General features: G+C 34.4%; 1 long non-coding RNA gene across 1 annotated transcript in view; it reads left to right on the top strand.

The window, feature by feature from the left end:
* Window positions 1-18,713, top strand: part of LOC122802047 — a 39,405-nt gene that overhangs the window by 151 nt on the left and 20,541 nt on the right. The gene's annotated exons all lie outside the window — the stretch shown is intronic.

Below are 18,713 nucleotides of genomic sequence, written 5' to 3' on the forward strand. Positions count from 1 at the left end.
AGTTTATGATTAATATTGCCCTGTGAAAAAAAGTAAAACATGTCTAATAGTTTTACAATAGACTAGAGTTATTTACTATTATGAAAATTGTATTTCGCTTCTTACAAAAATATTCTTAAAGAAACAGTGTTTTTGTTTTATGATCAATACATTTATAGCAGGAATAACTGATATTATTGTACATATGCACACATAAACTTATATATAGATATATATATATATATATATATATATATATATATATATATATATATATATATCAATCACCCTTCACCTTCTATATTTTATTTATTCACATTTGAGTGATATATATATATATATATATATATATATATATATATATATATATATATATATATATATATTTTTTTTTTTTTAAATAAAGATGCATGTGATATATATATATATATATATATATATATATATATATATATATATATATATATATGGGTCTACTGTATAAGTTCAAAAATACACTTCTTCAAACTCACACAGTAGACCCTGGGTTACACAAAAGTGCACTTAATCGAAAGTGCACTTTTGCAAAACCCGCTTCAGCGAAAGGACTACTACTGACTTTAGTGCAGTAGTTACGGACCTCAGGGTTAGGGTGCAGGTCATGGTAAGGGGATAGCTTGTAGGGCTATCCCCTTACCATGACCTGCGCTCTAACCCTAAGGTCCATGACTACCGCACCACAGCGGAGGACAGGCTATGATCCCCTGTGGTGCGGTAGTCACGGACCTTAGGTTTAGGGCATGGGTCTTGGTAAGGGGATAGCCCTACTAGCTATCCCCTTACCTTGACCCGCACCCTAACCCTAAGGTCTACCGCACCACAGTGGAGGACATAGCATGTTTTCCTGCTATCCTCCACTGTGGTGCGATCCGTTCGTAGAAGCTGAGTTCGCGAAAGTACACTTTCGAATAAGTGCACTTTCGCATAACTGAGCAGTCTACTGCTCTTTTTCGAATATGTGGTATTCGATGAAAAGCAGTAGACCCATATATATATATATATATATATATATATATATATATATATATATATATATATATATATGTATATATATATAGTCATAAACAGCTATATATAGTATGTAATTAATTTTATTAATTCTTTGTTGAATGAGTTAGAATACTGATCAAGATGACCCCATTTTAAAGCTAAGCCTGAGTGAATACATGTAATATGTCAGACAAAGACAAGATAAATAGTACTAAGCATTAGTAAGAAAATACCATAAAATAATACTAACAGCTATACTAAGAAAATAGTCGATGCACTGCAATGTAAACTTATAGGCAATATAATTGTTCCTTAGGAGCAGTAAGCTTTCAAAATATTGTGTATTTACAGTATGGACTATAATTCATATGAAAAAAGGTGGGAAGACGGGGTAGGAGAGAGAGTAGAAAGAAGACAGTATAGAAAAGGGGGCACAGGAGAAGGGTGCGGGTAGGATAGGAAGGGAACCTTTTGAGAAGTAAGAGAGGGGATGAGGAGGAGATACTAATAATGTCACAATGCCGTGTTGCACGATTTTGTGTACTGGGAAGGGAGGTGAGTGGGCAGCAGTTGTTATCAGATAATGCTTTGGGATCTGAAGCACCTGTACAGTGTTTGTTAAGGTCACTTCTGAATTCATGGAAGAGATGGTTGGACTGTTGTTCTGTTGAGAAAGATTCCTGTATATTAGGTGCCACTACTGAAAAGATATGGTTGGTAGAGTACAGTTTGTTCAAAAGGCTTTGCTATGAAATGTTGAGTTCCTGAAGTCAATTTTCCAGAAGAATGAAAAAAAAATGCCTGAAACCCAAAAGGGTGAAGAACTCTTGTTCTTGTTTTTTTCCCTGTACCCTCAATACACCCAAACCACTTTATAACAATTCCATGGTCACAGTAACTTGAGGTAGGGGAAAATATCCCTAAATAGTGAATCTTTGCTAGTGCAAAATTATTTCATTTATTTAGTAATTTACTGATATTTGATTAACAGGAACATCTAACTGTGCAGGAACCCAAAGTATTACAAAACATTTTAAGAACTAATATAGTCATCATATGAAAACTTTGGTTAAGTAGAGATACAACTTATATGACAATGATTTAATATTTAGAGAAGTTTTAGTCAGTAGATAGAGAAATGAATGGTATGTTAGTATAATACATACTTGAATTGTAATATGAAGTGGGAGAAAAATAGGCTTATGGTATATTTAGAGAGAAAGCTAGGGGAGAGAATTTAACAGAAGTAAAGATGCAAGTGAAGAAGGCAGAGTAAGGAGGTGTAAGGTATGAATAGGTATTTGTTCACATTTAGAGACATAATTTATCATGGTGTTGAGCAAAAACAGAATCAACTTTTTGCTAAGAAGTCTTTTAAAATGGTTTTGAAGGATGGGAGGGAGAGTATTGACACAATAGATACAGGTAAGAAGTTCCAGGCCTTAGCAACACAGAAGGATTCCAGACAATGCCCAGCAGATTTGATAGGTTTGTTAGCAGTTAGCAGTTTTTGGTCACTGGATCATAATAACTCACTAAGAACATTGTTGTGTAGAATGTTATTTAATTCTGGACAAGCAGATGTATAGGGTCATAGTTTCATAGGTGTGTACTAGGCTAATAGCCCTGGAGCCTTTACAAGCCTAGCCCATACGATTACCCTGGCATTGGCCACCTGACCTTAGCTCCCAACACCTCTGTCGAGCAAAGCCACTGGAGTGATCCCTGGGGTGAATTTTCTATTTGCCATCCACTCATCAAGATTTCCCTTGATGAGGGCCAGTGAGGTGCTCTGCTTGACATGTATGGGAAGTCTATTCCATAGCATGGGCAGTCTCTGGATTATGAACCTGTCCCTCCAGCATGTTCTGTTGATTGTGCTAATGAGGTTGAAGTATCTGTAGCATGTGGTGTGGAGGGATTGGGATGTATGCAGATGTAGCATTTCTAACAGAGCTGGGTCAGACATGGCTTTGTGAGTCAAGCAGAGATCACATCTAAGTAGCTGATATGAGACAGAGAATAGTTGGAATTTTTTTAGTCTGTCCATATAAGACAAATGTTTAAGGCCTAGGATCCTCTTTGTGAGGTGCTTTTGCAGCTTCTCCAGTTGTTGCAGGTATTTAGTGAGGTACATGCCAAATGGGGCATTGTACTCAATGATTGGTCTAATGAAGGAAGAGTAGAGGGAGACAATGACCTCTTTCTTCCTGGATCCAAAACCCTTAGTAATGAGATGTGCCACGTAGAAGGACTTTCTGACCACAGTGGCAATGTGGTGGTCAAAAGAGAGGTTGCTGTCAACCTGTGTTCCCAGATCTGTTATAACACCTTTAGTGTTCAGTGGACTACCATCGATGTGGTAATTCATGGGAACTGGGTTTTTCCCAAAGGGAATGACAAAACATTTTTTTGCATTGAGCTTAAGCCCATGGTTCTGACACTAGTCGTTAGTCTCAGTGAGGCCTTTCTGTAGGATGTCAACAACACTTGGAGAGTTAATAATAGCTCCCATCTTGCACTCATCTGTGGACTTTGTCAGCCAGAGTCTCTTCATATTGGCTTGGACTTTAGAGAAGTAGATACCAAACAGGAGAGGACCCAGGACCAAACCCTGTGGGACTCCATTCTTGACTGGTCAGCAGTCTGAGTTGGAGTCAGCTACTTTCACACAATTGGTTCTACCTGTAAGTCAGTTTGCAACCCACCTAGTGATATAGGGGTTGATGCCTAGCTTGGGGAGTTTTTCTATGATCCCTGAGTGTGGAATGGTATCAAAGGCCTTAGCCAGATCAAGGTAAGCTGTATGAACCACCTTGCCTCCATCCACAGCCCTGGTGACTGACTAATAGAAGTTGACCAAGTTGAGCAGGCATGATCTACTCTTCACAAAACCAAACTCTGTGGGATCCAGAGTCTGGAGATTCCCTATATCCTTGTTTATTAGGTCCATGATGATGTGTTCCATAGCTTTGCATATCAGATTTGTCAGGCTAATGGAGTGATAGATCCCAGGGTCTGTGGTCGCTCCCTCTTTATGGAGAGGGGTGACTATAGCAGTGTGCCATTTGGTAGGGACAAAGCCTGAGGTGAGGCTGTGATTGAACAGTTCACACTGGTGAGGTACCAGTTCACTCTGTAGTTCATATAGAACACAGCCAGGGATATTTTCAGGTCCCATAGAAGCTGTATTCTTCGCCTTGGACAGTGCTGTTTTAACCTGCGCAGTGGTAATACTGTGTGCCTGGCAATCTACTGGTATTGTGACTGGTCCCTTAGTGGGGCAGAGAGGTTAAAGTTGGCACTGAGTTTGTTGGCCAGTATATTGGCAATATCTGTTGGCTCAGTATAGGAGGTACCATTGTGCAGTATCTCATAGCAAATCTGGCTATTGCCATGGATATTATTTACATAACTATAGAAGGCCTTGTGGTTGTATGTACTATCTGATGCAATTTTGTTTTCATAGCCAGCTTTAGAGGATTTGCTGTGGGATCTCATCTTTTTGTTGAGGCTGATAAGGGAGTTTTTCCAGTCTTGGGATTTCACCTTATTATGCATCATTTTCCTCCTTCTGTTGTAGAGTTTGTTTATGGCAGGGAACCATCAGATTGGCTTTCCTTTTTTGGAGGAGAGTGGCTTGGTTCTATTGGGTATGGTGAGATCCATGCATTTGTCTATGTGTTCATACAGTGCACTGTTATATGATTCGGTGGTCATGCAACTGATTTCCATTTACATGGGTGCAGTGAAGTTAGCCACCTCAGTTTTTAGGAGCCCAAAGGTAGCTTTGGAGAAGTTTTTCATGGTGGTTTCCTTTGTTGGGGGGGGGGTGGATTTCCAAGGTGATTAGTTTCTGGTTGGATCGAACCAGGGAGAAGTTGACGATTGGTGTAGAGCAACTGTTACCCATGTTAGTAATGACCAGGTGAACGATGTTGCTACCTCTAGTGGGGGTAAGAATGACCTCGTCCAGGGCATTGGAATTAATGTATTCCAGGAAACATTGGGAAAGTGTATTGGTACATGAGTAGTTTTCCCAGTTAATGGAGGGGTAGTTGAAGTTGCCCACTATGAAAGTGTTAGGTTGGACCTTAATATTCTCCAGTGTGCTTAGGAACATGGAGTGTGAGTCTTTGGACATGGTTGGGGACCTATAGCAGGCTATGAACTGAATCACTGTCTTATCCCATGTATGCTGGATAATTTTACAGGTGGTAAGAAGCTGTGTGTATTTTAGTTGATGGCGTACTTCTAACCACTTTAGACTTTTTTTTGGTATACCTTGATGGTTTCTGGAAAGGCGATTTGCTGAAATTTAGCAATTTTGTTATAGCATTGTTCAAGTTTTGATCTTTGTGATGCCTGAAGGTTAGTATGGTTGGTAGCCCCATAAATTAGTGTGGGTAGGAGGTAAGTAGTGCCAGATGTTTTAATCACATTGGTGAGAAAAATTTTGGCTCTATAGCATCATTAGTTTTTCATGAGTTCTTCTTATGCAAAACTTCCTGAGTAATTTTTTGGAGGTGTGCCATGTTGTCAGATATGCAAATGAGTATGGAGTCATCTGTGTACTACAATGAGGGGTCTGTTGTGTAGATGTGTGTGGGGTGCTGGAGAGAATGCTAAAGAGGAGGGGAACAAGGATAGAGTCTTGTAGTACACTGTGGTGACTTGTGGTATAGAGAGAGAGGGTGGAATGCCATTTTACTTACAGATATCTATTGGATAGGTAGCTTTTGAAGCATAGATGTGTGGGCTAAGATACACCTAATGAAGACATTTGAAGTATATGTTTGTTGTGAGTAACTGTGTCTAAGGTTTAGACAAGTCTAGAAAAATGGAGGTGAATAGTTTGCTGTTATGTCCAGCTTTACTAACAATATCTATGTAGGATAGAAGTTCAGTCTTAGTACTTTAGGAAGGATGAAAGACGTGTTATATAGGGTATTGGAGTGTTTCTGCAGAGGATAGTTTAGCAATTGTTTTTGAATATATTTTTCAGGTATTTTGAAGAGAGGGGATAAAATTGCTAAAGGTATAAAGTTAATAATGTCTGTTTAATTTTCTCTTTTGTGCAGACAGATAATGTGTGGCTTTTTCCGGAGACAGGGAATGTGGGTTTCTTGAACTAATAATGACTGACACAAGATTTAAGTGTAAGAATCCACAAACATGCATATATTTTGAATAATGAAGCTCAATGCATGAGAGTTCTAAAAATCAGCACAAAATGGATATGTTTTTAAAATATCTTTTTGACCAAGGTATAATTGAATACAAGTTGTATAAGCTTTTTTCAGTAAGTTATCCTTTAGTGCGCATAATATTCAGTATCCCCAAGATTCATAAAAATGTTGCAAATCCTCCGTTATGTCCAGTAGTGTCAACAACCAGATGCAAGATTTATTCTTTGGTTGTATATATTGATGGAATGTTAAAACACTTTGTTAATGATTACCCATACATTTTAAAAACTTCATGGGATTGTTTAAGAAAAATTAAAATGAATTCATATGTTTATCAGTAGGGGCTACCCTATTAGTTTATAAACCATATGAAAGAAGAGGTATGTACGAACAGAAGAGACAGTTTTTTTTCTGTTATTAGGTACCAACACAGAGTGTGAAAGAAAACCCAATAATGATTTATATAATTATGAGCAGATGATGATTGCTACATATCGAATGAATAGTAATGAAATTAAGGAAATTATTAGAAATAATTGGAGGCTCATTGAATATGATAACAACATCAATAAGAACTTAGGAGACTGTCCGTGCTTTGTATACAAGAGGCATATGAATTTAAAAGAGAGACTGGAAAGAGGCAATGTCAAGGGTGAGTTTACTAGGTTAAAAAGGAACACGGGCATGAGGACGTGGTACATGCCAATAGTGTAGATATATTTTTGAAGAGTCAGTTTTGAAACTTATCGCAGTTACAATATTTTTGTGATTGCAATTCCCTATGGGTGATATACATAGTATTTTGTGATTTTTGCCACTTTTTAATATTGGTAAAACTGAATGAGCATTAAAAAGGATAATTTATGAGTATTACTATGACAAAGGCAATTTTACGACTAACAATGCTCTTTATAAACACAAGTTATCCTGCTCTGAAAAAAGTTTTATATTTTTTGAGATACAGCAGGTTTTAAAAAATCCAAGAGGTGAAGCACGGGAGCATGGGTCTGAGTACCGAGAATAGTTATGGCAGATGAGATTAGATGCACATACATATCCAGGGTTTAATGGCATGTTATCTATCAACAGTGTGCTCAAATTGAGAGAAGCTGAAATTTAGTTTATTGGTTTAGTTTAAAATATTTTACTTTAAGCATAACATTGGCTTAATATTCATTTACATCTATTGTAAATTTTAACAACAGTACTTAAGAATAGGTTTTAATATACAATAGGTTTTGCATTAAATGTGATTCTTTTTTATGTAGTTTTACTCATATCACAATGTGATTTGACAACAATGTCATATGATTTGATCAACTGTGGAATCAATTAACTTCATTGTGGTAGCATGGTAGTTCTGAAAAAGTCTTGATTCAGTGTAAGGAATGAAAGCACTTAAGTTTGGTCTGGTTTGTCTATTTTGTTGTAGGGATAAACATTTTTGCACATTTATGCTCCAGAAGCTATTCTTCACAGTGAGGAGTGACAGCATGGGATCTCGGTTGTGGTCAGTTCTTTCTTTTAGAGTAGTTTTATATAGGATGTGGGCACAAGTTTTAAGGCAAAAGTAGATGTGGTGATATGTGGCTGTTGGGCAGGGTTAGGATGTGATTTGGGGGAATCCTGGGTTAGAGATGCTATAATATCTGTAAAATAAATGTTGAACTGTAATGCAGTATCAAGTGATGAGTTACTGGGAGATGGGTTAGGGTTGAAGTTTTGTCCAGGATGCAACATTTATTTAATGGCGTTGCAGAATTTATTTAGGGTTGTGTTTACTACTATTCTGAAAATTATTATAGTAAGGTTTTTGTCTTCATTAATTTGCTTTTCCGTAGGATACCAATGCATTCTGAAGTTTTCCAGACATTGTGGTGTTTTATATTTTTGCCATCATTTCCATGCTTTTTCTCTATGTTGCATTAGAATTATTTTCTTTTTAGATAGCCAGATTGCATATTTTTGTAGTATCTTGCATGTAGGATATGCAAGGCTATTGAATTAATTTGCAGCATCATCTAAGAGGAGGAGTTTTAGGAAGTTCCAGTTAATAGATGATAGGGTAGTAATGAACATTTCTGGGTTATACTTAGAAAGGCTGTGTGTTGTTTTATAAACACGCTGTTAAGTGGATATATGAGATGTCTGGTTGTATACATTGAGAGATGATCACTGTGACAGTCAAACATTGTACCTGAGGTGGTGTTTTTTTATAAGGTCTGGTACCAGGTTCCAGTCTAATAGAAATTTCATGTCTTGATACAATGTGTGGGCTATGAATTAGCTGTGTGAAACCAAATGCGTTCATGCTAGATGCAGGGGAGTTAGAGTTTAGTTCAACCAACTGACATTCACATCACCTAGTAGTATTTTTTTTTGTTGAATAATAATGGATATCCAATGCAGGATATCTTCCATTGTAGTGATATTGTCACCAGAAGTGATGTAAAGAACAGTAATACGTATTTGTTTATAATTGTTTAATTTCAGGAAAGTAAAGTTCTGCTGAAATTAATTTTTTGTATTGGTTTGTTGTACAGGGAAACTTGGTAGCTGTTGGGAAATATTAAAGCAATACCACTACCTTTCCTGTTTATAAGGTCATTACGGATGATATTATAGTCTGGGGGTGTAATTACAGAGTCATTCATGCTGGGTTTAAGCCAAGCTTCAGTTACAGTGAGAATATCAGGCTTATGTTGGGTAATCCAGGCATGTAGTTCAGCAACATTTTTTTTCTTATGCTTCTAACATTTATGGCAGCAAAAGTTAGATTATCATATCTAGGGGATGACTGTTGTAGGGTTAGAGTAGTGTGTGGAAGATAATTGTGCTGATTTTCAATGTGGTGGGTGGGGCCAGAATAATAGTGAATGTTACTTCTACAAGGTTTTATTATGTTGCGGAATTACTGATGCTTCTTTTTGGAGAGTATTTTCCACTTAATTATATTTTGATTTGAGATGAAATGGAGTTAATCAGTCTATATTTGAAGAAAAAGTGAGGGGCATCATTGAATAGGTTTGGTACAATGTATGGAGAGCATAGGGAGGAAGTGTGAATAGATGGTTGGGGCAGAGTTGAAGAGATGTTGAGAGCTATTATACAGTCATGGTAAGGTGAGACATGGTCCAGTAGGAAGAGAAGAATAGATGATAGGCTGAGGAGTACGATGATTAAGTATTCAAATATGCATGTAATTTTTGGAAAGTGGTGGGGAAGTAGGACTCAAGAAGTGAAATGAATTTGCAAGACAGTAGGATATTGAGTGGTGGTTGAGACTGAAAGATAATAGAGGGTAAGAATGAAATAATTACTTTCTATGAAGGAAGAGAGTTAGGTTGCCCTAGAATCTTTTCAGGAACATAAGGAATAGGGGATTTAAAGTGCTAGAGTATGATATTGTAGCTAAAATATGAAGAAGTCAGGGCTTATTTGAGAAAAGTAGAAGATTCAAAGCAGAATATATGGGTGCTATTAAGGAGGTGTGGGGCTATGAATGAATATATTGCAAAGCACTATAGATGGAAGAAAGGTAGTTGCGAATGGTGCCAAAAGATTAAATGGAAATTTAGAGTTAGGTAAAAAGAAATGGGTGTTTGTAAGATAGTATTAAGGTTGTTCGTGAGGGTAAGGGAATGAGAGTCACATGTGAAATGTGAATGTAGTAAATATAATAGTAGAGTAGTGGAGGTGGGTTGGAATTGGGGGTCGGGTAGGGGAACATAGTGAGGCTGAACATAGTGGGCTCCCATCCTCAGATCAAATTATGATAGAGAGTAATCAGTTCATAGCCTGTACAAAGCAATTAGAGAGGGGCAAAGTAGAAAAGGTTTTCTTTCATTTCCTGAATACAGAAACCTGGCATCTAGGGAGACTATGTAACTGACATATACAATGTAATCTATTGGTCTAGAGAAAAGATAGTGGTCAACTTAATAAGTGGTCCTTACAGTGCAAGGGCTACTCTTTTGGGGGATTTTAAAGCCAATTTACAGCACAGGCAGGCACATGTTTAATTAGCTGAAGTTACTACACAGCAAGGATCATCAAGCTAAATTTGTTTACATTGTACAATAACAACATTTTCAGTGAAAACATTTGTGAGTTGGGCCTTGTGGCAGATCTCCTGCAGTATCATGGTCAGATGTAGTGGCTACACGCTATTGCACAATGACAAAATTCTCAGTGCAAAAATTTGGATGTTGGGGGTTGTGGCAGAGCTACTCCAATATTGGGTCAGATGTAGTGACCATAGACTATTGCACAAGGATAAAATTCTCAGTGAAAACTTTTGGGAGGTGGGCCTTATGGCAGAGCTCTGCAGTATTGGTGATGGATGTAATGTATGATGACCACAGGCAATTGTACAATGACATAATTCTTAGTGAAAACATTTGGGAGTTGGACCTTGAGTTAGAGCTCCTGCAGTATCGGGGTCAGGTGTAGTATTCACAGGTGCTGAAGACAGTGACTGAATTAGAAATCACACTGGCAATGATTTCTTATGAAAAAAAAAATGGTATTATGCTACGCGTCTTTTTTTCTGTAGGCTACTTATGCCTGAACAATTTCATCCTGAGCAGGAGGAGAGGAACCTGTTCAAAGAAATGGCTAGATTAAAAAATAATTATGATATGGCTCTTTTGGTGTGTCAGCTTGTGAACACCTTACAGTATTTTCTTAAACACTCAGTTCTATAGCTGTATTTTTTCAATGTATAAAATGCTTTATTGGATTACATACATCTATAGCACACATGTACATACCTTTGTTAAATGTTATCTTTATATATATATATATATATATATATATATATATATATATATATGTATATATATATATATATATATATATATATATATATATATATATATATATATATTAGATATAGATATATACATAAATAGATATACATACATTCTTAGTCTTTCTATTTTTGGCATAATATGCATATTTTTTCAATTTTGGGCATTAGACCCATGTAATGATGAAACGGGTGTAATCCAGATCAAAGCACATAATTACTATCTCAAAACTAATAAGCAAAACAAACAAGATATCTAAAAGAGACTAAACAGATGTCAGAAAAGTTAATCTGAATTGCTCTAGTTGATCAAAAAAATATGCTAAAGTTAGCCACAGGCCAGTGTTTATTTTGGCTTTAGATAATGCAAAATTGTGATTCCAGAAATTATGATGCCTTCTTGTCAGACATGAAAAGTTACTCTACAGCACAATTGCAAATATTATAATTACTGTTATTATTAATTACAGATAAAAGTATCTATATACTCTAATTTATCACAAAATCATACTGAAAGCTGACTTTTAAAGCTTTAATTTTGCATTGTTTTCTTATCACACTTTCTACGTTCTTCTGAAATTAGTCAGAAAACAAAAAGAAAAAAATGTTCTAAAAATAAAGTTTCAGGATCCAGTCTATTACAATGTGGTCTGCTTTTATCTTTTTTAAAATATTTTGCTTTGTGCTTGTAATATTATATGTAGTAAATATATATTTATCTTCCTGTCAAAACAATTATGCTTGAAAACAATCATGAATATTCATTCTAATAAGTAGCAGATCATCCTAAAACAGGAGTACAATGGTGATATGTAATATTATTATTACAAAAACTGCACATGGACATCTAATATAAAATTATTTCTATAATACAACAGTAAACAAATACAATTATTTGAAAAAAAACTTGACTTTAGATTATCTTAAATGAAAATATGATATAGACGGTATTAGCCATAAATTATTTATATTTTAACCTACAAATTGTATCTTAAAATTAAAGGAACATTTTTCCTCAGTCTACAAATATATCTGTACAGCTTCAAGTATCTTTCAATAAGCCTAATTAAACAAAGTTTGGTTACTTTCTCACCCCAATACAGATCTGTTTTAAAAATACCAAAAGTAACAACTAGTGAATATTTGAAAATCTTCAAAAAAGACTAACTCAGTGGGCATGATACAGTTCAGTATCAAATATATTTTCACTTATAAACACAACTAGTCACTCAACTGATGAAATGACATTTTTTGTATTATTGGGCAAATTATATTTTATTCTAGTAAGAAACATAGATTTCTGTAATACATAAATTTAAAAAATTCCTTTATTCTTCTTCTTTAGACTAGTTTTACTTTTAAAGTGGCCGAAGACATCATTTTTCATTATTTCAAAGGAAATCTTTCTGGTTTTGAATGAGCTAAATTGCATAATATTTTTCTGCAGGTGCCTATGCATTCAGTTTATTATACATCTGTATGCATTGTCATACTCACAATTGTTCCTTCTCAGTCTTTTCTTTTTTCTTTATCTGTTTGAATGTTTTGTCCTTGTTACTTTCTGGTCATCAGACTCTCATTTTGGTTTGTTGACCTATTTGCTCTCCATACATTGGAGTATGAGCTGACAGAGAGGTGATCATAATTCATCCTTTTTTTCAGTCCTAACCCTGCTATGTATTCTGGTAACATATACAATGTTCAGCATATAACGGGCATTAGTGAGGGCATGTGAATAACCTCTATGAATTATGTGACTCCTCAGAACAGTGCCACTGTTATTTGAAGCCAAAGTTCCCATAGTCTTTTCCTTCCTCCATCTTGGAGTCAACCATTGGAAAATGCACCCTGGCCATGTCCTCCCTCATGTTGCCCCTGAGTAGAGGTGAGTTGGCTAAGCCATGTCACTCATATCACCCCCCACCAGCTCCTTCATGTGGCTGAGCTGCTAATCATAGTCATGAAACCTTGGCCACACTCAGAGGTTTATCCCTTTGTACCAGTGGAGCTGGTACCTTTCAATGTTATGATGTAGTTAAATCATGTTTCAGTACACCTTTCATCTCCTGAGGCCAAATTAGCTCATAATGAGCACTGATCAATTTGAGATGGCAACTAAAGAAATTTTGCATTTAATTTAATATATACTTGTTTCATGCGTACAATAATTTTTGAAAGTTTTAATTTTCTGTTGTATATTTTATTAATTTTGTAATTCTGCAGAAGGTTTTTTTTTTGTAAAGTTACTAGTATGTAAAAACAAAATGAAAAATCCAGCTAAGCTAGAACTTCCACTGAGTGACCTCCTAAACCTCTTGTATCAGAGGCACATGGGATATATGTAAATGATCCTTATGAACATCAGGCATTTCAGCTAATTGACAATTCTGAATGTCCTTGACTTGTTTCGTCATTTTACTGGACAATTTCAGGCCAATAAAGCCAAACCCCACTAGCTGTGGATATGCATATTTTGGCCTTGTTATGACCTTACCAGCACAGCACAAGCAGAGTGTTTGACCAAGCATTAGAAACACAGGGCTGTTTTTTTGCAGTGACCCTAATGATAATGGACATCAGCTAGGTATATCAGCCCTGTGTTTCTAATGCTTAGTCCAACACTTTGCTTGTGCTGTGCTGACGAGATCATAACAAGGCTGAAATATGCATATCCTCCATCAGTGTGGGGGCTGGCTTTTATTGAACTGAAATACATGAAAAAATGAAAAAACATCATCATTCATCAGAATCACAATTTAGCTGAAACACACTATGTGTGTATATGTCCATTATATATATCCTATATGCCTCGATATCTGAACATGAGGTTCTAGTTTTTCTGTAGTTTCTTTCTTTTTTTTTTTTTTTTTTTTTTTTTTTTTTTTTTTTTTGTTGGTTGTTTTTTTTTTGTTTTTTGTTTTTTTTTATGTTGTTTGGTTGTAGCTAGAGCTAATATATGCTATTCAATAATTTATGTGTGTGTCATATGCTGTACTTCTAATAAGCTGTAAAATATATATAAGGAGCTTTGGCATTGGTATATGGGGGGGGCTTTAATAGTGGCTAAAATGAGGTTGCAATGGAAAAAAAAGTCACAATGAATGATGATGATGAATCATGATGAAACAGATCATATTAAAATGTTCATCAAAATGTTTATAAATATCTTGATTTATATCCCATATGCAATGGATATTCTATTTTGTTTGGATTTTTTTTTTTTTTTTTTTTTTTTTTTTTTTTTTTTTTTTTTTTGTTTTTTTTTTTTTTTTTTTTTTGTTTTCTAATTTTTTTTTTATGTATATGTATATAGATATGTTTATGTAGTACATATGATGAAAATATGAAATTATAATAAAATCATTGATAATATATTTTTAATATACAGATTTTTTTTTTTTTTTTTTTTTTTTTTTTTATTTTATTTTATTTTTTTTATATTATTTTTTTTTTATTTATATATTTTACATATGAATTAGAAGTTTACATATGAATTAAGTCACTTTTCCTGTTTTTTGTTAGCTTAAAGATATATAGGTTTGGTATGGTAGCTCAGTTTCTACCCACAGTAGGTAGCAGCAAGACCTTAGGTTTCTATTATTAAAAGAAAAAAAAAAAAAAAAAAAGGAGAAAAAAAGAAAAAAAAAATGTAAAAAAAAAAAGAAATAAAAGAAAAATCAGAAAAAAAAAAAATTAAAAAAAATTAAGAAAAAAAAAAAAAAAAAAAAAAATAAATATAATTTTTTAAATTAAAAAAATAAAAAAAAAAATATATAAAAAATAAAAAAAATATAAAAAAAAAAAATAAAAAAATTAAAAAAAAAATTTTTTTTTTTTTTTTTTTTTTTTTTTCTTTTTTTTTTTTTTGGGTGTGACTTCTATGGAACTGCAGTGGTGGTGTAGTTTGTATGTTGTGTTATACTCATTGAAGGTTGTGTTCCAGGGCTGGCAACTCGGCACGTAAAAATCCACTGACAATCATTAGCGGACCGGAGTTCCACTGTGGCGACCCCTAACTGGGAAAAGCCGAAAGACACAACAACTTTAAAAACTTCTATCAGCTCTTAATCTATCCATTTATATTCTAGAAGAGTACATATTTACATAAGTCAAGTATGTATCCACAACTTGTTTTTAACATTAAATATCAAAAGGTCAAATGTTATGAATAGCTAGATTAAATACTAATGATAAATGTTAGTCAAATTATCTAGTTTCAGATCTTAAGAACTGGGGGTATGATGAAATAAATTTAAGGAAGCATGAAACACATTATATCTACACAACATATTATAAATAAACCAATCTTTTCAAAAGGGAAGTCATCGAAAAATATGAAGTTTATCATATAACATAGATTCAAATATAGTTAAAGAAATTATTTATAAACATTGGGAGATTTTAAGTAGTACTGGGGAGCTAATTACTTATATAACTGACAAATCATATTTTAGTTATAAGAGATGTATGAATTTAAAATAGAAATTGTATAAAAGATGCAAGTAATAATTTAACAGCTAATCAATAGAAGGGCACATTTCCTTACAGAAATTTTACTTTTTGTACATATATATTTAAAGTGATATAGTTTTACTTCCAGTTACCAAACAGATATAGTAATATTTTATATTCATATTGTAATACCACAAACTTGATTTATCTTTACATCTCTAATGTTTGTCCAACCTTTTTTGATGGAGAAACAAATTGGAAATTAAAAGAATAAATTTGTGATTATTTCTCAGAAATTCAAAGGAAACTTGATAACAATGCATTATTCAAACATAAATGTGAAAGAAATGAGACAGATACATTTAGGTTCATTGTACATTAACAAGTTCCTCTTAATTTAAGAGGAGGTGATTTTGTGTCTAAAACAGAACATTTAGAATATAAATGGATATTAAAATTAAGAGCAGAAGAAAGTCTTGGATTAAATGTTAAAAACAGTGTGAGGCTTGTATTAAAAATAAAATAGATTAAATGATAACAGTTTTGCATTTTTACATATATATTTTGTAATGTTTCTATTAATTGTTACAAAATGTCTTAATTGTTTATATGAATGCTCTAATTGCTAAATTAGTTGAAAGAATAGTATTTAAAAATTGAATTTTTCTAACTTAGTTACTACAATTTTATAGAGCATTTGCAAAAGCTTAGAATCTCATATTTTGAATAATAAAATATATTTGTCAGTTTATCATGGTTCTTGGAGCTGTTTCTTCTTGCTTAATTAAACTACCATATATAACTGGATTATTACACTGTTTGTTCCATATTAACTGGATTCTCAGAATGTATTCATATTTGGAAATATATAACTGACAATGAGTAGTTTAAACAGTTGATGCCTGGGTAGTCTAGCTCCCCAGTAAGGATTATATTTTCATAGAGTTTTATATCATACAGCGTAGCCATGAACACTTCAAGCTCTTCCAGATATATAGACATATTATGTTAGATTCCTTTATGACTATATTCAGTTCAACTGACAGTAATCATTAAATTAAGACTTTCTATTCTTGAGTGGTCTTCTTGTATTTTGTCTTCTGGATGATTTTACAACAATTAAGACATCATCTATTTCATCAGCTCTGCAGCAATTTTAAATAGATATGCCTTATTGATTGGTAAAATGCATTTGGGATCTTCAAATCATGTTTCAGTAATGGCACAGATGTCATCATCCTGCAAGCAGGTAAAAGTTTCTGATTTTCCATTTTGTTGTTCAGACTTTTACATTTAGCAAAGCCAACCACTTCTTTTATGTCTTAAGACTTAGAAGATGTCTAAAATACATGATGTATGCATGGAGACCTTCCTGTCCATTAGTTGTATAACCCAGGAAGAAAAGTGAAGCTTGTTGTTTAAAGAGCAGTCTGAGTGGGTCAGCCTGGTAGACAATAAATCTTTGTCTCTGACTGCAGTCCTTAGCCACTGACTGAATGCCAATATTTTATTTTGATAGTCAGGTATTATATGTGGAGATGAAAGGATTTTGATTAGCTGATTTTTTTCATTATGGTGGCTAAGATGTTCAGTGATCCCAACATATCTTGTTGCATATCTAAGAAGGATAGTATTCTTAAAATGATCACAGTTTTATAACCGCTATCAATATACCAATGCAGCTGAAAAACACTGGAAGGCCCATCTAAGAATGTGCAGAACCAAGCAGGAGTACCTGACAGCTAAGAGAGATGTTATCTAGTTATTTTATGCATTCTCAGTGTCTTAGGCATGTTTCATAGGATGCTAGGACATGCTATGGTCAATCCAGCTACTTATTCCCATTGTGTTTTCTTTCTGTAGTATAATACCCAGCAAGGCAATGACCTCAAAGATAAAAAAAGAGCACGTACTTTGAGGAATTCAAATGAGAAAGTCCAGCTTAACTATCCCTATAGTAGGTGACTACAGTTTTGGGATATCTGAAAAATTCTGTTATTCTTCAACTGACTGATATGGCAATAGCCTGCACACTACCACATGGCGAAGATTAGTTGCTCCCTCTACTAGAAAAGTTTCATGATACCAAAGTCCAGGGTTTTATGCTAGAAATTTGTGGAGGGATCCAGAAAGAGGTCATGCAGAGTTCTAGTCTGGAAGCTAACGTCACAACTGCACTGAATCCACTTCACCTGCACTACTCTCAGTGTACAAAACTATCAGCATCCTACCCTCTCCTCTATTTTTTATGTGTTCTTCTGTTTTTGTTTTTTTTTATTTTTAGTAAACTTCACCATATAAATTTAACACTCCCTCATAAATGATATTTGTTCACAAACTGTCAGTATCTGTTCACTATGCAGACATTCTCATTTGTGCATTTTCCATTCATTCTTGTCTATTCTGTTTTATAAATCTCCTTCTGTGTGCTCTAATTTAAAGTTCACTGGTATCCAGTTCTAGCCCTATATTCTTGGAATTTCTCTCAGATACCTTACTGCATTTGCATAACTTGATTAAAAATAAGATTTATGATGAAAAAAACATCCAAATCATGCATACCTGTTCTATGATTGCAGACTGTTCACCCATATTATTTAGGGAGTGGTGTGAGTCACAGCTTCATTGAGTATTTGGTTGTTACTGTGCAGATAAAATGTTTGTTTGTGTCTCTTTATGCATGTGTGTGTGTGTGTGTGTGTGTGTGTGTGTGTGTGTGTGTGTGTGTGTGTGTGTGTGTGTGTGTGTGTGTGTGTGTGTGTGTGTGTGTGTGTTGTGTGTGTCTGGGCATATAGATGCATTACATGACATATCATGCAGTAATGATCTCATCCCTCATGCCCATTGTTTGCTGAAAAAGTCAATGACTTTCCCACAGTCTTGAACATGATTAACAGTGTCAGAAAAGCAATACATGAAAAAAGAAAGAAAGAAAATAAGAAAAGAAGGAAGGAAGGAAGGAAGGAAGGAAGGAAGGAAGGAAGGAAGGAAGGAAGGAAGGAAGGAAGGAAGGAGGGAGGAAGCTTGGAACAGATCATGAGTTTACCAGAGTTTACCAAGGTTACTTTGGGGATACCTTTGTCAGTTTGTTTCTGTACTCTATACTGACACATGATTTGTAATGTTGAAGCCACTTTTGTAATATTACACCAGTTTTCTCCCCCTCCATATACAGTGCTAGTGTCTCTCAGTTTTCTAAAGGTACTTGATTAGTTTATATTACATCACATGTGTATAGGGTCACAGAATTAAGA

This window comes from Protopterus annectens, chromosome 5.part0 (genome assembly GCF_019279795.1).
Source record: "Protopterus annectens isolate FY-2018-M chromosome 5.part0, PAN1.0, whole genome shotgun sequence".
Taxonomy (NCBI): domain Eukaryota; kingdom Metazoa; phylum Chordata; order Ceratodontiformes; family Protopteridae; genus Protopterus; species Protopterus annectens.